General features: G+C 44.4%; 1 non-coding gene across 1 annotated transcript; it reads right to left on the reverse strand.

Moving 5' to 3' along the window:
* Positions 1–1,647: 1,647 nt before the first annotated feature.
* On the reverse strand, positions 1,648–1,751 carry LOC117978363 (U6 spliceosomal RNA). The gene has a single exon (XR_004669196.2). It is a non-coding gene; the product is annotated as a U6 spliceosomal RNA (small nuclear RNA).
* Positions 1,752–21,974: the final 20,223 nt, after the last annotated feature.

Here is a 21,974-nt window from a genome sequence, read left to right on the forward strand (position 1 = left end):
TTTTTTTTTTAATTTTTAGTAGAGACAAAGTGTCACTATGTTGACCATGTTGGTGGTGATCTCCTACACTCAGGCAGTTCTCTCATCTCAGCCTTCCAAAATGCTGGGATTACAGGTGTGAGCTGCCACACCTGGCTGAGGGGGTTAATTTTTAATTATATAAAGAGCTCAAAGCAAATATTAGAAGGAGCCTAAATGCCTCCAGCAGTTGACTGGTACTGGTAAATTGTGATACATCCATATAATAAAATATTATGCAACCATGAAAAGGATTAAGATAGATCAATAGGTATTGGCACAAATGTCCATGAAATATGAAAATATGAAGTGATGTTCAATCACCATGTACGTATCTTGAAGGATATGGCCCATTTTCTCAACTGCAATTATTTCCTGAGATAAGATTATGGGTCTAAAGAGTGAAGGACATTTTTCACTTATTTAAAAGTATTTATTATTTTTATAATTTAATAAAAGATTAAACAGATCATTGAATTAGTAAAAGACAAAGTAACTCTATAAATAAATGGAAAAGACACAGATACCCCAGGCATGGTGGCTCATGCTTATAATACCAGTACTTTGGGAGGGGGTGGTGGGGGGATTGCTTGAGGCCAGAAGTTCCAGACCAGCCTAAGAAACAAAGCAAGAGCTCCTCTCTAGTAAAAATAAAACAATAAAAATAATTGGCCAGGCATAGTGGCATGTGCCTATAGTCCCAACTACTGAGGTGGAAGGATCACCTGAGCCTAGGAGGTCAAGGCTGCAGTGAGTTGAGACTGTGCCACTACACTGAAGCCTAGGAGACAGAGCAAGACTTCATCTCAAAAGAAAAAAAAAAAGGACAATAAAGAAATAAAGCTAATAAGCTAACATAAGGAAAGATAGAATATGTGACAAATAGGCTGGGCACATGGCTCACAGCTGTAATCAAGCACTTTGGGAGGCCAAGGCGGGTAGATCACGAGATCAGGAGTTCGAGACCAGCCTGATCAACATGGTGAAACCACGTTTCTACTAAAAATACAAAAATTAGCCAGGCATGGTGGCATGTGCCTGTAATCCCAGCTACTCAGGAGGCTGAGGCAGGAGAATCGCTTGAACCTGGGAGGCACAGGTTGCAGTGAGCCGAGATCACACCACTGCACTCCAGCCTGGTCGACAGAGCGAGACTGTGTCTCAAAAAAGAAAAAAGAATGGGTGACAAAGTAATAATATGAGGTCTTTCATTTATCACACAGAAAATAACTTGTTAAATTATAATACCTGTGTGGGCGAAGGTGCAGTGAAATGGCCATTTTCTTGTAGTATTAGTGGTATTTAAAATGTATATAAGCCTTCCAGCATAAAGCTTGGAAATTTTTTTTAAATCATACAGACAGTGACTCATTATACTGCCTCCTCCAACTCCTGGCCTCAAGCAATCCTCCCACCTCAGCCTCCCAAAGTGCTGGAATTACAGGCTGACAGCCACCATGCCTGAAAGCTTTGCAATTTACATCGAGGGTAATAAGAATGCTCATGCCCTGTGACTCACAGTAATCTCACTTCTGGAAATTTCACCTTTGGATATAATTCAACCTAAACAAAAGGTCATATGCACAAACACAGTGAAAATCTGGGAGTAATTTTTTTCTCTTTTTTTAAAAAAATATGGAATGCTTCACAAATTTGCACGTCATTCTTTCACAGAGGCCATGCCAATCTCTCTATTGTTCCAACTTAAGTATGTGTGCTACTGAGGCAAGCATGAGTAATTTAAGATAGAGTGGTTAAGTGAAATAAGGAAGAATTATGGAGAATTTAAAAATCTATGCTATTTATAGGCACCTAGTAACAGCTCAGTAAATATTAGCTGCTACTATTGTTATTTTTATGGTAATTTCACTCAATTAAAAACTGTCATTAAAAATTACCATTGTCATGGAACATAATGTCTCCTACTGTATAATTGTAGAAACAGATACAATTTGTCCCTTGGTATATGGGGGGATTAGTTCCAGCTCTCCCATTTCTGTGTATACCAAAATCCATGCATACTCAAGTTTTCGAAGTCAGTCCTGTGGAATCCACATATAACACAAATGGGAAAATTAGTGAGGTGTGGTGACAAGCACCTGTAGTCCCAGCTACTTGTGAGGCTGAGGCAGGAGGATTGCTTGAGCCCAGGAGGTTGAGGCTGCAGTGAGCCATAATTGCACCACTGTACTCCAGTCTGGGCAACAGAGTGAGACAGAAGGTTGACTTTTTAATAGAATTTTTCTGTTCACTTGAAGATATGGTCAGGATTGTGGCATATGAAAATTCTTCATAAAATATCTAATCCAATTAATGCTGGAATTGGGAACAGCAGAAGTGTCATCTCAGAGCTACTCACAATGAAAGGTGATGTCTGGGGCTCAGGTGTGTTGAGGTCCCCATGCCTGGACTATGGGTGCTGAGTGGGATTTACTTGTCCATCCATTTTCTATATTCCAGCACTGGGAAACTAGAGACAGCACTTGTTCTCAAGGGAATCTTCAGCTTAGGTGGCTCTGTAAAAGAGAAATTACATCGTTGAAAAATCGTCGCAGGTCAGGTGAGGTGGCTCATACCTATAATCCCAGCCCACTGGGAGACTAAGGCAGGAGGATTCCGTGAGGCCAGGAGTTCAAGACCAGCCTGAGCAACACAGTGAAACCTCATCTCTACAAAAAATTAGAAAATGAACTGGGTGCGGTAAAACATTCGTATAGTCCCAGCTACTCTGGAGGCTGAAATAGGAGGATCGCTTGAGCCCAGGAAGTGGAAGCTGCAGTGAGCTCTGATCTCACCACTGCACTCTAGCCTTGGTGACAGAGTGAGACCCTGTCTCAAGACACACACTAACACACACACAAACACACACACACACACACACCCAATCTCACTCTGTCCAGCCTTGACTAATCAAAAGGGCCTTCTGGTTACAGAAGAGGTATGCTCTTTTGTAGGACAGGGAGAGACCAGCAAGCTTGTTCACAGACTTTTCCTCATCCTCTGCTTAGTTTTCCAAGAACCCTCACAGTGGAAATGGAGTCTCTGGGAAAATGACCTAAATCTTTGGGTTACCAGGGGAGAAATATGCCTCCTTTGTCAATTAATAAATGGAACATCTGCCTTAACATCCAGGGAGTTCTGCTAGAATGAATCACTCCCTAAGACCCTGACCAATGCATGGAACATGAAAAACTGAAGTTTAACTGGGCGCGGTGGATCACGCCTGTAATAACAGCACTTTGGGAGGCTGAGGCGGGCGGATCACCTGAGGTCAAAAGTTCTAGATCAGCCTGGCCAACATGGTGAAACCCCGTCTCTACTAAAAATACAAAAATTAGTTGGGCATGGTGGTGGACACCTGTAATCCCAGCTACTCGGGAGGCTGAGGCAGGAAAATCGCTTGAACCCGGAAGGCGGAGGTTGCAGTTACTTCTAGAAGAATTTCCATTAGCCCTTTGAAATCCTTCAACATTCATGAAGGCCAAAGAGTTTTCACCTAATTTAATCTGATGGGTATGTGACCAGAGTCTTTCTAGGGAATAGAGACTCCCAAACAGTTCGACTGGGAAGTGAGGAGAGAATTTATTACTCAAAATCAAAGGGAAATGAAAAGAGGCCAACATAGAATGTCATTATTCTTTCTTGGCAGGGAATGGATTCCAGAGTCATTCTGTGACCTTTACATGACCTCCTTATTAGCATCTAAAAGCTTCCAGTGTAGGATGCAGCCAGCTAGCTTCTCTTCTAATGTAATAAAATTTGCTTCGGCAAATCTTATGCAGAGCCATCTCCAGGCTCCAGAAACAATAGGCTATAAATTACTGGATCTCCCATTTGATACAATGAAGTATGAGCACGGTCCTGAATGACTCCTCTACATACTACTCTGGGTGGCTTGAAGTGAATTTGATACAAGAACTGGAGCAAGTGCAAAGCAGAGCTAGATCTAGGATTAACGTGCTTGGGCCCAGCTCCTCACTACTCACCTATGAGTCTAGTTCCAGAACCCAAGTAGAGGATGGGGAAACAAGGCTCCTGACTTTTTTTCCCTAATGTCTGCATCTCTTTCACATTTCTTATCTCCTTGCAAAGAAACTAAACAGGCTCAACTGAAATAACTAAATGATTAAACCCTATACAGAGAATCTCCAAAGACTGACAAAATATCATTCAAGACTGTTACACAGACAACCTTGAGGATGACTTGATGTACCAGTGATCTACAATATTTGGGATCATTCCAAATTCCCATCAAGGATCTGCCTATATCAACAAAGGAGCCAAGGACCAACCATTCAAATGGGCCCTGCTGCCAAGCCTTTTTTTTTTTTTTTTTTTACAATGCCATCTCTTCATATTGTTCCATTTAACAAAACTGCAGCCCTTCATCTATCCTTAAGTCCCTTGGCCAATGGTACAGAGCCAGAGTATGCTACTCCCTAGCAGGAAATCAACAGGATGACCTACTAAACACCATTCAGAAGATGCTAAGACCCATGAATTGCAACAGGAAAGAAAAGACAGAGAATTAGTCAGACAGGTACATGCTGTGCCAAAAATGCACTAAAGCCCCCACCCAATTCTGCCTAATCCTAGCTGGGCTGACACCAACCTGATGAGACAGGCCTATAAGATCTCAAACTAAAACAGAAACTCCTGAACTGGGTTCTTTCGAGCCCAGGAAGCAGCAGTAACTCATTAAAGAACAGATAAGTTCTTAAGGTGAGGGAGAGTTTCAAATAAATGGAATGCTGGTAGAACACAGGGCCCAAAGGAGCAAAAGTTAACCTAAGCCCAGGTAGAACCTTGTTTACTAGAGTATTAGGCATGGGTTGGGGCAACTATTCTAACCAGAGAAACTGGCTTCAGTGAGGGCAAGTTGGCAATCCAAGGTGTAGCATGCATAGGGCTGGCAAAATTCAGGGTGACTGAAGCAAAAGCTTCAGAACCAGAAAGACCACATCTGGGGGTAGAGCACAAAACTCTCAAGAGATGAATCTTTGTAAGAGTGAGGCAGAACTATATAGCAGTTTTAGGAGATCTGTTGGTGCCCAGCAAGAGCTCCAAATAGGCTATATGCAGGGATGCAGGCTGTAGTCTCAGGACAGGAGGTTCACAAAAGTCATTCAGTCCAAGACCTCAAACTGTGGTCTCTACTAAAAGGAATCAAAGTTCCCTAGAGAAATGGCTGACTCCATGTATGGTGCAGTATATTGATCCTGGAACATCTTTTTTGCCAGAAAGCAAGGAAGCCATCAAAGTCCAACAGGATCACGTCAAAAAGACATGAAAGTCAACTTGAAGAGATAATTATTAACCTAGATGAGACAATGTAAGCATCCAAAACAATAAAGACTGCAATGGCCTGAAATACATCAAATGCAAACAATAATCTATGAGTTCATAATGGTATTCAGAAAAAAAAACTACTGGTCATTAGAGGGAAGGTTACTAGGTCACTAATTTACTACTCTGAAAAGTGACTTAAGATGAGAGGTAGGGTGGAGAATTAGCTATTTATTCAGTCTTTCCTGTACAAACATAAATTTTTAGGGAGATTGAAGCAGACGAAACAAATCTGGAAAAATGGAGGTAACTGCTTAATCTGCGGGTTGGGTGCATGGAGGTTCAACATATTTCTTTTGTGTATATTTGAACCCCCTACAAAAAAAGCACAAGACAGAATGTGAGCCAAGCAGCTTAGGGTTTAGGCAAGGCTTCTGCCTACAAGAGACACTAGGATATGAGGGGTAGTTTTAGCCCTAATGGGCTGAGCCAACTGGAGGTATATAGGGAAGTGCTAAATTGCAGAGGTATCATGTTGCCCAGCACTTGATCAAATCCTAGATCCTAGGTCTGCTTGGTAGCATGCTTCCTAGGTAGTGGATCTGAGGCTACCTATAGAACTTCCTTTGCAGTCATAATTCGCTCAGAAACTACAAAAGTGCTTGCTCTTGAAAATGGAGTCTTTGTCCATTTCATGCTTCTATAAAAGAATACCACAGACTGCATAATTTATAAAAAGGAAAAAAGGAAGGAAAGAAAAAAGGAAGGAAGGAGGGAAGGAGGGAAAAAGGGAAGGAGGGAAGGAAATGAAGGAAGGGAAAGAAGGAAAGGAAGGAAGGGAAAGAGAGAAAGAGGGAAGGAGGAAGGGAGGGAAGGAGGGAGGGAGGGAGAGAGAGAGGGAGGGAGGGGAAGGGAAGAAAAGGGAAGAGAAGGGAACGGAGGAAGAAAAGGAAAGGAAAGGAATAAATTTTATTTCTTAACAGTTCTGGATGTTAGGAAGTCCAAGGTTGAGAGGCCTGCATCTGGTAAGGGTCTTCTTGCTGCATCATCCCACTACAGAAGGCAGAAGGAAAAGAGAGTGCAAGAAAGCAAGAGGGCAAAAGGGACTGAACTCTGTTTTATGATAAGCCCACTCTGTGATTACTAATCTATTACCACAATGACAACATTAACTCATTCATGAAGGCTATTTTATTAGGCCCCACATCCCAACTGTTGCATTGAGGATTGAGTTTCCAGCACATAAACTTTGGGGGACACATTTAAACCATAGCAGAGCACTTAGGTTAATTCAACTAAGAGGAGCTGGGAAAATCAAAGGCATGAGAAAGACAGCAAAAGCTAGCAGAGAGAAATGCACAGGTTAAGGAAAAAAGTCACAGTGAATCCTGTAGTGCAGGCTACTTTATCAAAAGCACCTAAAAAAGATCTCATTAACTCCCCCAGCTCACCTCCACCCACATCTAAAGAGCCACACACAGCACCACCAAAGGCAGCACAATGAGAACAGCATTCTCCTCAACAGACAAGCTGGGAGTATCTAGACACCTGACCTCAATAGCTCCAGAACAGCCCTAAAACATTTCCTCCCTAACCACCACTCAAGTCACCAGCTTGGAAAGTATTAAGAAAACCCGAATCCTGACACACCACTATGAAACAACTTAAAACAGCAAAGAACAACCCATTTAAACAGCAATGCCAGCTGTCGGGAAAAAAAGGAACAATGAGTAGAGGAGAAACAGACCTCTCAGGGTCCACCAAGACCCAGTCTCTCAGCTTCAGCACTTTTAAATGCAGAATCCATACCCCTCTGGGGCCTGTGGAGCTCCACAAGGCATGTCGTCCTCAAAGATAAATAAGCAGGCAAGCTGGCTAGAAAACCACTAAGGGTATTATTCTTTAAAGAATCTTTATAGGGTCAAAGAGGAATGGGTCTTAACTGGCTATGTGAACTCCCCACAGATTCTGAGGATGATGTCAGTATCCCTTTCCAGATGTGTTTAACACTTTGCAGTCACTTGTATTCCTGCCACTGAGTGCCAGTGCTTTGCTAATTTGAACTGATTCCAGCTCACGCTGACCCCAGCTCCCTGGATGTTACCATTAGCCAAGACTGTCACCCATACTGTACCCTTTCAAAGACTCCTAAAAACAGCTCTTCACCTACTCTTCCAAGACAAGTAAAAATGTCTGCCAAAGAAATGGGGAAAAAAGATTCAGAGAGTGAAAACAATTAATATACTAACAAGAGAGCAAAAAGCAAAGGGGGAGGAGAAACTAGGAAAATCATATATGGGCTCTCACCTATTTCCATAGCTGGGCTAATGTCCTTTTGCTTGTGTCTGAATAAGGCACCAATTTTAAGCTGCTAATGAAAAAAAAAGAAAAAGAGAAAGAAGCAGGCCCAGGCTGGGCGCAGTGGTTCATGCCTGTAATCCCAGCACTTTGGGAGGCCGAGGCGGGTGGATCACCCAAGGTCAGGAGTTCTAGACCAGCCTGGTCAACATGGTGAAACACCATCTCTACTAAAAATACAAAAAATTAGCGAGGCATGGTGGCGCATGCCTGTAAATCCAGCTACTCAGGAGGCTGAGGCAGGAGAATTGCTTGAACCTGGAAGGCAGAGAATGTGGTGACCTGAGATCACGTCATTGCCCTCAAGCCACGGCAATGAGAACAAAACTCGGTAAAAACAAAACAAAACAAAACAAAACCACCATAAAATAACTCAGACTTAATTAAATACAACCCTACTGGTGAATGACTAAAGATGGATTACTCATAACACAGATAACAGTCCAATAAGAATCCAGGCATCTTACCTTTTAATAACAAAAAAATCCTTTCCTTCGAAAGTAACATCCTCTCAAGGCCAGGAATTCCATTAGTAGAAAGCCTTCCTAAAAAACAAAATTCCTGGCCAGGCATGGGTTCACGTCTGTAATCTCAGCACTCTGGGAGGCCGAGGCGGGAAGATCACTTGATGTCAGGAGTCGAGGCGGGAAGATCACTTGACGTCAGGAGTTCGAGACTGGCCCGGCCAACATGGTGAAACCCCATCTCCACTAAAAATACAAAAATTAGCCTGGTGTGGTGGTGGGCACCTGTAATCCCAGCGACTTGGGAGGCTAAGGCAGGAGAATCTCTTGAACCCAGGAGGCAGAGGTTGCAGTGACCAGCAAGGTTGCGCCATTGCACCCCAGCCTGGGCGATAAGAGTGAAAACTCCATCTCAAAAAAAAAAAAAAAATTCCTTTGGGAAGGCCTTCTACATAAAAATCTTCAACATGAGACTGGAAAAAAGGGTATGGGATCATCACTGGACCTTTGGCTTTTACAGCTCGAGCTATAAGAACAAAAAGAAAAAGGGATATCATTTAAACACAGTATGTAGAAAAGAATAATTATTGAATCTGTACTGGTCTTTAACTTTTACACTTTGATCTTTAATTCTGTTATTGTGATTGAGTCCAAAGAAAAATAGTATGAGTAAAATAAAAAGAACACCAAAAATGCTAATATTCTGTTTACCAAAGTCTGTAGTGAAATATCCCATTAAATCCAAGTGCAGTGACACACCCATAATCCCAAGCACTTTGGGAGGCTGAGGCAGGTGAATCTCCTGAAGTCAGGAGTTCAAGGCCAGCCTGGCCAACATGGTGAAACCCCAACTCTACTACAAATACAAAAATTAGGCAGGCGTGGTGGCAGAGGCCTGTAATCCCAGCTACTTAGGAGGCTGAGGCAGGGAGAATTGCTTGAACCCAGGAGGTGAGCTTGCCATGAGCTGAGATCATACCACTGCACTCCAGCGTGGGTGACAGAACAAAACTTCAACCTCCAAAAAAAAAAAAAAAAAACAGCTAGCAGGTGACATTTGCTATGGGGAGACTAGGGATATGATCTTGCTGCAATCCTTCCATTTTAGTAAATCTAAACAGTGTGAATCCATTCTGTTTCGTCCCCACTCCACTCCAGAGCCAAAACAAGAAAATCAATTATATTTCTAGTTCTTTAAAAACATATCTAACTAAATCATCTAATTAAAAGATAATATGCATGGTTCCATACTCTAAAAGAAAACTTATGTCCTGCATATCATGGACATTTGATGAATGCTTATTCAGTTGACTGGTGTAGACTTCAATAATAACCTGTTCAATGCATTATGCCAGATGAATCTTGCATCTCAAAAGTAGAACAAATATTGTCCTTTCAGTTTTGTCTACCCATAAATGCAATATTTACTAATAAAAAGAAAATGAGTTTATTGTTCTAGAGAGTATGAGAATTTTGACAACATCAATTCTCCTGTCCTAGGACATAATTAATACTTAGAGGCATACTATTTCATGTGGAAGCTACCATTAAATCAATGTTAAGTGTTAATTACCTCACATAATCTTCTAATCTGACTTAAGACTGAAGACGTACCTCACAAAGTTGATTTATTAAGTTGTAAATCTTCACCTGTTGAATTCATAAGTTCATGTCTGAAAGGTGAGAATAAATACTTAATATTCACTAGGCAATATTCAGCAAAGTAATATCCACTAGTACATATTTAACATTTCATCATGAACTGCGGGTGTGAAGAGAAAAGACAGGCTGGGCACAGTGGCTCACACCTGTAATCCCAGCAGTTTGGGAGGCCGAGGCAGGCAGATCATGAGGTCAGGAGTTCGAGACCAGCCTGGCCAACATGGTAAAACCCCGTCTGTACTAAAAGTACAATAATTAGCTGGGCATGGTGGCAGGCACCTGTAATCCCAGCTACTCAGGAGGCTGAGGCAGGAGAATTGCCTGAACCCAGGAGGTGGAGGTTGCAGAAACCATTATCACGCCACTGCATTCCAGCCTGGGCAAGAGAGCAAGATTCTGTCTCAATCAATCAATCAATAAAAATATAAGGAGGAAGCATTTACTGTGTATTTATATGTCTGGTATTATGTGAAGCACTTTACTATCTTATCAAATCTTCGGGACAGATCTTCAGTTCTCATGACCACAAAAGAGGATACTAAAGCTCAGACAGGAGAAGAGACGTGGCCAGCCTGTGTCCCCAGGGCCTATGGTCTTACCACTAGGTTACGGTGTTTCCAGATATCACATGTTGTGAGATTTTTGCTTTAAAATGAACCAAAAAAAAACCAAAGGTGAAAAAGGCATAAGCTATTAAAAAGTGGGAGAAACACTAAGAGAACCTTAAGCATGTAACTAAAAATATTATGGAAATGTTATTGAATTCATTAGCAAATTTAGTGCTAGGTTTTCATTGAGGAGTAGGTTATATTACTCATGATGAAGAAAAATGTTCATTTTAAGTATATTAACATAAATACCATCAATATTGTTTATCATGTTTAAATGTTCACTTAAAGCAATTCAGTTAAAATTCTGCATATCATACAATTTTATAGTTTGCTAGTAGGTTACAAGTAAATAGTCACCCAAATAAAAACATCATGTTTTCCACTGGTTGTTGCTCTTTTTTAGGTGAGTATTTGATGTATACCAACAGAGAGAGGATAATAACAAATCGCTAATTTCTTTCATCACTATATAAAGGTGGCTTCAGGATAGAATAGTATCAGGGCAATGATGAATTTGAAATCTAACATCAATTCAGTGATGCATCAAGATAAAAGTAGAGACAACAGGGGCACCTTGGTGAGTACTGAACATTTTATTTATTTATTTATTTTGAGATGGAGTTTTGCTCTTTTTGCCCAGGCTAGAGTGCAATGGTGCCAACCTCGCCTCACTGCAACCTCTGCCTCCTGGGTTCAAGCGATTCTCCTGCCTTGGCCTCCCGAATACCTGGGATTACAGACATGCGCCACCACACCCGTCTAATTTTGTATTTTTAGTAGAGACGGGGTTTCTCCATGTTGGTCAGGCTGGTCTCGAACTCCCGACCTAGATATCTGCCTGCCTTGGCCTCCCAAAGTGCTGGGATTACAGGTGTGAGCCACCGCGCCCAGATGAATTCCAAATTTAACAAAGCAGACTAAGAGAAACAATTCATTTAAAAAAATAATATTTGGCCAGGCATGGCGGCTCACACCTGTAATCCCAGCACTTTGGGAGGCTGAGGTGAGTGGATCAGGAGGTCAGCAGTTCAACACCAGCCTAGCCAAGATCATGAAACCCCGTCTCTACTAAAAATACAAAAATCAGCCAGGCGTGGTGGCTGGTGCCTGTAATCCTAGCTGCTCGGGAGGCTGAGGCAGAGAACTGCTTGAACCCGGGAGGCAGAGGTTGCAGTGAGCCGAGATCGTGCCACTGCACTCCAGCCTGGGCGACAGAGTGAGGCTCCGTCTCAAAAAAAATAAATAAATTATCCAATGAAATTCCTAAGATCCAGGGCTTTGCAATAAATATGTAAATAAATTTCCAATCTCCATACTGAAAGTTTAAAAGAAATGCTAACTAATAACTAAAGAAATACAACTTTTCCTCAGCTTTGCAGCAATCTAGAAACAAAGTGTGTAGACACTACAAAGCACCTTGCAAGGAGAAACGTGTAAGGATGGCATGACTCGCCGGCAGCCCTGGGCTTGTCCACGGTACCCCCATGATGAACAGTAACTCCATTGTGTAAACGCCCATGAACATAAGATTACAGGACTTTTCCAGTTTAGACATACCATATTTTCTTTCAGACAATTCTTCAGTTTGTTTACGTAGATCAGCGATACGATGATTCCATTTCTCTGAAAATCAAGCAAAAGTTGCTTCTCAATAACATGTCCCTATGTCAGAGCAGCACTAACGTATAATGACTGATTTCATATATTTTACATTCTAACAGTCCATATCATTTTACTGCTTTCAAGAAAAAATTTCCCCTTTTTGGTGGTTCTTAGAATTGGTTTAATGGGAGACTATTAGAGAAGCTGAAAAGCAGGAGGGCAGAAAAGTTCAATCAAATTAAACACAATAACAGGGAGGTCACAAAGAGGCGGTCTCCAGGGGTCTTTTAGCAAACTTCCTAAAACATGTCTCAGCTGTGTGAAATAAGACTTTACAGCAGCCGGGTGCAGTGGTGCAGGCCTGTAATCCCAGCACTTTGGCAGCAGAGGCAGGCGGATCGCTTTGAGCTCAGGGCAACATAGCCAAAACCCCCCTCCCTAGCCCCAACCCCACCCCGTCCCTACCAAAAATACAAAACAGCAGGGCATGGTGGCGGGCGCCTGTAGTCCCAGCTACTCAGGAGGCTGAGGCAGGAGAATCACCTGAACCCAGGAGGCAGACATTGCAGTGAGCCAAGATCACGCCACTGCTAGCCTGGATGACAGAGCAAGACTCCACCTCAAAAAAAACAAAAACAAAAACACAAGGTTAAGAGGGACCCCCGACCTTACAGATACAAGTTTAAGAGGGACCCCTAAGCAAAAAATGCCAACCCTTTTTCTCCCAATCATTGAAACACCAGGAGGGTGTAACAGTTTTGCAGCCTAGCTGTAGCAGGCTGATGCCCCCAAGATGCCCATATCCTAATCCCGGGAACTGGTGAACATGACCTTATATGGCAAAGGGGGCTTTGCAGATATAATGAAGTTAAGGGTCTTTGGCTTTTGGGGTTGATGTACTCACTCGGATCCTTGTAAGAGCAGAGCAGGTGATGGAGAGGGTGGGAGGTGTAGTGACAGAAGCAGGAAACTCCAGTCATTCGAGACGGGCAGCACAAGCTGAGGAGTGCAGGCCACCTCTACGGCCAGGAAATGGATTCTCCCTCAGAGCTTCGGAGGCCACCGACCCTGCTCCCACCTTGACTCAGTAGGACTTACTGTAGAATTCTGGCCTTCAGACCTGTAAGGGAATACATTTTGGTTGTTTTAAGTCACTAAGTGTGTGGTAATTTGTTGCAGCAGCCACAGGAAACTAGTATTGTAGTGAAGCCTCAAAACCCCCATGAAGGGGCTGGGCTCAGTGGCTCATGCCTGTAATCCCAGCACTTTGGGAGGCCGAGATGGGTGGATCACTTGAGGTCAGGAGTTCGAGACCAGCCCAGCCAACATGGTGAAATGCCATCTATACAAAAAATACAAAAACTAGCCGGGCATGGTGGCACATGCCTGTAATCTCAGCTACTCAGGAGGCTGAGACAAGAGAATTGTTTGAACCCAGGGGGGCAGAGGTTGCAGTGAACTGAGATTCCACCACTGCACTCCAGCCCGGGTGACAGAGCGACGCTCCATCTCGAAAACAAAACAAAACAAAAAAACCCCACCTGAAGGTTTCCAGTTCTGCCAGCAGTCTCCCACCCAACCCCCAGAAGCAGACATTCCATTGCTGTGGGCCATGGACAGGCAGAAGGAAGCACCTCCTCATGGCAGAGGCCTACCCAGGAGAAACCCAAGGGAAGGCACTGCTGGGCTGGCCCCTCTCTGCCAAGGCCATATTCTTTTTTGTTTGAGGCCAGTTTCACTCTGTCTCCCAGACTGGAGTGCAGGGGCACAATCTCGGCTCACTTCAACCTCTGCCTCCCCAGTTCAAGTGATTCTCCTGCCTCAGTCTCCTGAGTAGCTGGGATTACAGGAGTGTAGCATGCCTAGCTAATTTTTGTATTTCTAGTAGAGATGCGGTTTTGCCATGTTGCCCAGGCTGGACTCGAACTCCTTGCCTCAAGTAGTCCACCTGTCTCAGCCCCGCAAAGTGCTGGTATTACAGGAGTGAGCCACTGCACCCAGCATTTGCCAAGACCTCTGACGGCAGGCTTTTTCCAGGTGATCAGTCCTTGTCTGGTCTGGCTCTGCCCCACTCTCCTCACCTAGTTGGAATCCCTAGCTACTTTTCAGTAGAGGAGAGTGTGTACCCCAATCCCAGCTTGGTTCAGATCTGCATTTAACTCACGGAACCTGGCTGCTCCCCAGGTCCTGAAGAAAAAAAGGGTCTCTCTGTGGGTATGATAAAGGATGGGCCTGTCCCCAGGACCCTGTGAGAGGGAAGCCCAATGTCCCACCAGGTTGGCAGGGCTGGGGAAGGGAAAGTGTTATGGCAGCCCCAAGAAAAAAAAGAGGCAGCAGAGGGAGCAGGACAGCGCTCACATGGAACTCATGCCACTGCCTGAGGGGAGGGAGGAGTGCACGCCAGTGACGTCAGGGGGCAGAGAGGCGCAGTTCCAGGGCGGCTTTCCCCCTCACTTCCTGCCATGTTACTCTGATCACCTCCAGGTGAGCCTGCCCACTTTGTGCCCAGGGGCCTGTAGAAAACCACAACTCCCCATGGTTATGGCCCCAGGAGTGGGTCAGAGCAGGGAGGAGTCCTGGACAGAGGAGAGGCAGGGGCAGGAGGGAGTGGGCCTCAAACTCCAGGAGGGGGCCCTTCTCATGGGTCCTGCTTTCTGGCTTCTCCTTCCTTACCCCTGGGCTGATCACTTGGGGAAGAACTGAGACAAAGTTTCTCACCCTCAGGCCCAAAGGGTTTAATTACTGGGCCCTTAGGGAGGTGTGAGCCCCCTGAAAGGATGCAAGGTTTTGTTTTGTTTTGTTTTTTGAGACAGAGTTTCGCTCCTGTCGCCCAGGCTGGAGTGCAGTGGCGTGATCTCACCACACTACAACCTGCGCCTCCCAGGTTCAAGTGATTCTCCTGCCTCAGCCTCTGGAGTAGCTGGGATTACAGGTGGCTGCCACCGCGTCTGGCTAATTTTTTGTATTTTTAGTAGAGACAGGGTTTCACCATGTTGGGCAGGCCGGTCTTGAACTCCTGACCTCAGGTGATCCGACTGGCTCCACCTCCCAAAGTTCGGGGATTACATGAGCCACTGTGCTTGGCCACGATGAAAGGTTTTGTGTGGAGAGCATGTACATGCCTTTCTGGGAAAACAGTCCACAGCTCTTATTCTCAGCAGGCTTCACGGTCAAAAAAGGTTAGAACTCTTGCTACAGAGCTGTGGAAGCAGCCAGGTGAGGGGCCTGCCAAGGGCACTCTGGGCACTACCTGGGCACTCTCGAGCCCATCATCCCCTAGGCAGGCTGCACTGCTTGGTATTTGCAGAGCTGAGGGGGTGGGGCATGTGGGGACTGTGAAATCGCCCTGAGATGACCCACAGTCCTCAGCTGGGAAGTGAGCGCTGCATCTCCTGCAGCGTCCTCCATCCCTAGAGCCATGGGGCCAGGAGAACTGGCCCTTGCAGCAAGTGAAAAGCCTATTATTGATTCCCTCCCTAGCCATGTAGACAGTGAACCAAGGCACTCATATCAGGTAAATGCCTTGTTCTCTGTTACCGAGGTAACCAGTAGGCATTCCCAGATACAGCGAAGGTCCTCACACCAAGATATGCACCTGGCCACCTGAGGAAAGAGAAAGGACTATCTGAGGGGATGGGGCTGAGCTGGGTGTGGAGTGGTCCTTGTGGGTCTTGGAGAGTGGGAGGGGGAGCAGCATGAGCCAGGCCTCGAGGCAGAAGGACAACCAGGAGACAGCCTGGAAAAAGTGCTGGACCCACAAGGGCTCAAGGCTGGCCAGAGGGGAGGTGGGATAGGCTGTAAAGTCCTGAGGTCTGAAGATTGGCCCTGGCAGGAAGAAACCAGGTAAGGTGGGGTGTTACCTACACCCTCGGGGCCAGATGCACACCAGAGCCAGCCAATTACCAGGCTCTTAGGGAGGTGTGAGCCCCTTGAAATGATGCAAGCTTTTTTGTTTTTGTTTTGGAGACGGAGTTTCGCTCTTGTCGCACAGGCTGGCACCTTTGCCCAGAGCAGGCACCAAGACTTCTGGCTCTGGGTGTGACTTCAGTCTGGGTAAAAGCCCCAGCCCCCACCAGGACCACCTACCCCCTAGACTACTTCAGGTGCTGAGCCCAAGCCAGGGGCAGGAAGCTAAACTGATGCCTAGGGTAATCCCAACAAAGTCCCTGGTTCCCCGCAGCTGTGGGGCTGACGGGGAATTACAGCCCAAACCCGAGATGCTGGCTCTCAAACTAACACTGAGCCCTCAGTGCCCACAGGGAGATACAATCAGCGCACTTTCCAGATGGGGAAATGGGATCAGAGAAGTGCAACAGCCTTGCCCAATGCCCCAGACCAGGGCTCCAGGCCCAGAGTGTTCTTTTGTCACTGTGTTCAGAGGGCAGCAGCTGCTGTGATGTACCCACCTGAGCCTGGCAGCTTTCTCCAACTTTGGAAGCCCAGGAGCATGGCCCCTGTCCACAGATGCAACTGGCATGAGGCGTGCCCAGAGGGACAGAGGCAGATGAGTTTCGTCTCCTCCACTGGATTGTGAGGGCCTAGAAGGAGACAAGGGTCTGCTTGAGAAGGCAGTGAATAGCGAGCAGCCTGAGGCAGTGCCCCTCTGGATGGATGCGCAGTGCCTGGATGGAACCTGGCTCAGACAGAGCTCAGTTCTGCAGGTCCCTGAGGCATGGAGAGTTCACAGCTACCAAGTGTACGAGTCTGGATTCAAAGCCAACGGCGTGACTCCAAAGTCCCTGCCCTAGCCCCTGGACCACCCTTGCAGGCCCATCAGATGCCCAGGCCAGCAGCACAGCCGGCCAAGACCAGGGAAACTTAGGGAGCCTCAGAGCACCCCCAGGTATTCCAACCTAATCCTGGTACCCCGCCTCTCACCACCCTTCTTCCTGCTTTAACCTCAACCCCTACACAAAGCCTGGGCCACTTAATGTGGCATCAAACAGATGCCTCAATAAATCAGTCTAATCTTGAAAAAAAAAAGACTTAACAGATATACAATTGCACGTTAGAATGCTAAAGACCATAAACATATAACAACTTCAAGTACATATAAATTCAATATATATCCAATCATTGTAACTATGACACAGTAGAATATTAAAATACTATTTTCAAAATGTATACAAGCTTAATGTTCTATGTATTCAAACTATTTATTCAAAATACAAATCATCAACATAAATTGCCACTAATATTCAGTCCCTTCACAGGACACATGATTCACTGGGAGTTAATAAATTAGCAGCCGGCAGGCAGTGACACACAGCAAAAATGAAAACCAAGAGGTGAAATAGTTCTGAAATAAAGGTTTTAAAGCTAACAGAAATCACTGAATTACTAAGTCATTAGCACGAATTTTGAGCCAACTAACTAATTAATATGAGATGATACAATGTCCTATACTTTGGTAAATACAGACTATGTTTAAACAATGTCTGTAACGTGACTTGTAAAATGCTCCTGGCTTTACAAAGATGTGATTAAGATGTAGTAACACATGCTAAACCATTTCCCCCTGCAGAGCATGTGGTAACTTTCATCAGTCACATTGAGAGTCCAGAAGATAAAGGAAAAGGTCATGGATTTCGCTGAGAACTTACCAGAGTTGAACTCCCTCATTTTCTGTTCCCCAGCATTGGCGGGTTCTGGGACTGGTGGCTGTGGTGGCTCGTTGGTCTTTGTCTCTTAGAAGGTGGGGAATAATCATCATCTTGAAAAAGAAAAAATGGTCATTAATGAAGGAACCATCTTAGGTTACAGCCACCTCTGGGTCAATTCCCAACATTCAAAAGCTGAGCAGGGCTTTAAAGCTATCTTATTAATAATTATTTCTGTATTGCGAACTTCAGCATACTTTTTTCTAGTTACATTTGAAATGTTACTCTTTTGGGATGTGCTCAAGTGAGTACTGCTTTTTCCTCTGCCTTGCTTCATTACTTTTTAGTTTCCTTCATTTGAATCATCATTGTAAGTCTCCCCTTCTCCTCAAATAACTTTCAAATTGCTGCCAAGAACTATGTTCTATCTTAAGGCTTTTGAGAAAAAACTTTCAATGAAGAAATAGCCTCCTAAAGTTACACAAATATAGAAGAAACGGGATAAAATAAAGCTTAGATTGGAAAAAATATTTAAGATTATACAAAATTCACGCGTAAACAAGGGAAGCTGAGTAATTGTATGTTCAAATACTTTTAACAAGTGCAAAACATGTAGGCTTAAAGAAATAGAGCTGGCCAGGCATGGTGGTTCACGCCTGTAATTCCAACAGTTTGGGAGGCCGAGGCAGGCAGATAACTTGAGGTCAGGAATTCGAGACCAGCCTGGCCAACAGAGTGAAACCCTCTCTCTACTAAAAATACAAAAATTAGGCCAGGAGTGATGGCTCATGCCTGTGATCCCAGCACTTTGAGAGGCCAAGGCGGGTAGATCACCTGAGGTCAGGAGTTTGAGACCAGCCTAACCAACATAGGGAAACCCCGTCTCTACTAAAACTACATTAGCCGGGTGTGGTGGCACATGCCTGTAATCCCAGCTACTCGGGAGGCTGAGGCAGGAGAATCCCTTGAACCCAAAAGGCAAAGATTGTGGTGAGCCACGATTGTGCCATTGCACTCCAGCCTGGGCAAAAACAGCAAAACTCCGTCTCAAAAAAAAAAAAAAGAAGAAAAAATTAGCCAGGCGTGGTGGCGCATGCCTGTAATCCCAGCTACTTGGGAGGCTGAGGCAGGAGAATTGCTTGAACCCAGGAGGCTGAAGTTGCGGTGAGCTGAGACTGCACCATTGCACTCCAGCCTGGGTAGCAGAGCAAGACCCTGTCTCAAAAAAAAAAAAAAAAGAGAGAGAGAGAGAAAGAAAGAAAGAGGGCTACATTATTTATGAAACAGATACTGTTAACTCAGTCACCAGAAAGCCTGTGTATAAATGAGCAGTGAGATATTCAAGCACAGCACACACACACTTCTCAGGACAGCTGTCATGAGAGTTCCATGCTCGTTTCCTTCTGGATACATCAGCAACTCACTCTGCTATGATCCTGCAATATATCTCATGTTAGAATTAGAGACATCTGGGCCAGGCACAGTGGCTGACGCCTGTAATCCTAACACTTTGGGAAGCCGAGGCAGGCAGATCACCTAAGGTCAGGAGTTCGAGACCAGCCTGGCCAACATGGTGAAATGCTGTCTCTACCAAAAATACAAAAAATTAGCTGGGCATGGTGGCGCGCGCCTGTAATCCCAGCTACTCGGGAGACTGAGGCAGGAGAATCGCTTGAACCCGGGAGGTGGAGGTTACAGTGAGCCGAGATCATGCCACTGCACTCCAGCATGGGGGACAGAGCAAGGCTCTGTCAAAAATAAACAAAAAAAAAAAAAAAAAAACAGAAAAAGAAAAAGAAAAAAGAATTAGAGACATCTGGATCAAATCAGCTGCCAGTCTCGCAAAGTGTCGGGTAACATCCTATTAAGATTGCTGCTTACACATCATCTATAAAATACTGAAAATATCATTTTAAGAAATCTTTTTTTTATTTTGAGACAGAGTTTTGCTCATTGCCCAGGCTGGAGTGCAATGGTGTGATCTCAGCTCACTGCAATCTCTGCCCCCTGGGTTCAAGCAATTCTCCTTCCTCAGCCTCCTGAGTAGCTGGGATTACAGGCATGCACCACCACGCCTGGCTAATTTTGTATTTTCAGTTGAGACAGGGTTTCTCCATATTGGTCAGGCTGGTCTCGAACTCCTGACCTCAGGTGATCCACTGACCTTGGCCTCCCAAAGTGCTGGGATTACAGATGTGAGCCACCATGCCTAGCCAAGAAACCCTTATTTTAAAACAAGCCAGGCGCGGTGGCTCATGCCTATAATCCCAGCACTTTGGGAAGCCAAGGCGGGTGGATCATTTGACGTCAGTAGTTTGAGACCAGCCTGGGCAACATGTTGTAACCCCATCTCTACTAAAAATATATTTTAAAAATTAGCTGGGCATGGTGGTGGGCACCTGTAATCCCAGCTTCTCAGGAGGCTGAGGCAGGAGAACCACTTGAACCTGGGAGGTGGAGGTTGCAGTGAGCGGAGATCACGCCACTGCACTCTAGCCTGGGTGACAATAGAAAGACTCCATCTCAAAAACAAAACAAAACAAAACAAAACAAAAAACCACTAAAAAAAAGACTCCATTTCAAAAACAAAACTAAAACCAAAAACACAACACAAATGTAGTACACAAATGAAAATAATTACTGTGTTAAACACAGTTTCATAGAAAATAAAAGACCAATCAAATACAATAAGCTGCCTTTCTAGATGGGTATGCTATTCTTCTTTCACAGCTAAAGAAACAGGCTCAGAGAATGTTATTTGATTGGACCGTGTCGCATTTCTGGACAGTGCAGCTGAGATCAGACTTTGTGTGTAACTCCACTAGCCTACCAGGGTGCCTCTCATAAAGGTAAGAAATGTAAATTTGGCCTAATATACAAAGTTGCCAGGGCAGCACTGGGTCAATTCTACATACAGTACTTCTATGTTCATCAAGGGAAACCTTAAGGGAAAGTGAAAATGCTTCTAGAAGGCGACTGGACATCAGCGCCTTTGCTTGTTGCCTTTGGGCTCTTCTTCTAAAGCCAACAGTGACCTGAAATTATTGACTGGCTTTTCCAATCAAGTGGACAAAATGGTACCAGTCGCCAACATCGATGTAGAACATCGATGTTCTACAACATCGCTTAACGCAAGGGGAGACGCTCCTGACTCAGAGTGTTTAATTGCTCACCTACTTCTTTTTCTGCCCTCTTGGGCTTCTGAAATGAAAAGAACCCTGGGGTGATACAGTGAGTCAAAGGGGTGCCAGCCGCATCACAGCAAAATAGATTCCTAAAAAATCCCTGGCCTAAGATGACAGCCTTGGCTGGATCAGTTTGAATGTGCTGATAGTGGACATGGTAGAATGAAGGTGGTTGAAATGTTCATATTAAAGAACTTCCACCCAGATTGCAAGAAAAGAGACAGGAATGGAGATGGCAGCACGAGCCCCTACAATAAAAGCAGATGTTTTGAGATCAGTTATATTTCTTCTGACAAAAATTAAAGACAGAAACCAAAGTTTAGCCTGAGACTACAATTAATTGGGCAATAAGCCAGAGGCACATATGGCATAGACAGATTTAAACATTTCTCCCTGATATTAATACAAACACTAAAATTACAAATACATGGATTCCAAATAAAACAAATATTTAAAAAATTTAATGAATAAACACTGGGGTCTACAGTAGTATTTGAAGGAGATCTCACAAACAGGTTTGGTTTTTGAAGGTTAGAACTGGTGGTCTAGAGAATTCATTTCATTCCAGAGAAACAAAGAGAGGAATTTCTTGGGTTCCTTCAGGAATGCGTCTAGCTTTGCCTCATCTTTGTTTGAACTATGGATACGGCAGAAGAAAACATGAGGATTTCACAGATTTAAGGTGCAAAAAGTCACTGGGTTCTCTAAGAAGTCTGGGATTCTTCTGCTGGAAAAATAAGTTTGTTGAGAAAAAATGAGTTGGAGGAGGCTGTTATTGAAGTGAAGCAGAATTGTTTTTACTAATCTGCTTATTACCCACTCTGTAGTGTGGAAACAAATTATTCATGCACAAGGTCCTCTTACTGTTCCTAGAATGCAGTGGAAAGAGAACAGATTCGTTTTCCTCCCTCAGAACACAACCCCTAGAAACATCCTACCTCAGATGAGATATTGCCTAATTATTTTCAAAAGACAGTGAAACATCATGGATGTAAATGTTTGCTGCAAAATAAATACATGCTAGAAACAGAAGCATCTGGGTCACAGCTATATTAGAGCTACCTGTGTTCCCCTGTCACTGACATTAAAACAAAAATGTCCAATACAATCATTCACAGCATGGGAGAGGGTAAGTTGAAGGATGGAAAGGCCAGGCATAAAAGGATTTCAGAATTTCCATCCATAAGG

Source organism: Pan paniscus, chromosome 9 (assembly GCF_029289425.2).
Source record: "Pan paniscus chromosome 9, NHGRI_mPanPan1-v2.0_pri, whole genome shotgun sequence".
Lineage (NCBI taxonomy): Eukaryota > Metazoa > Chordata > Mammalia > Primates > Hominidae > Pan > Pan paniscus.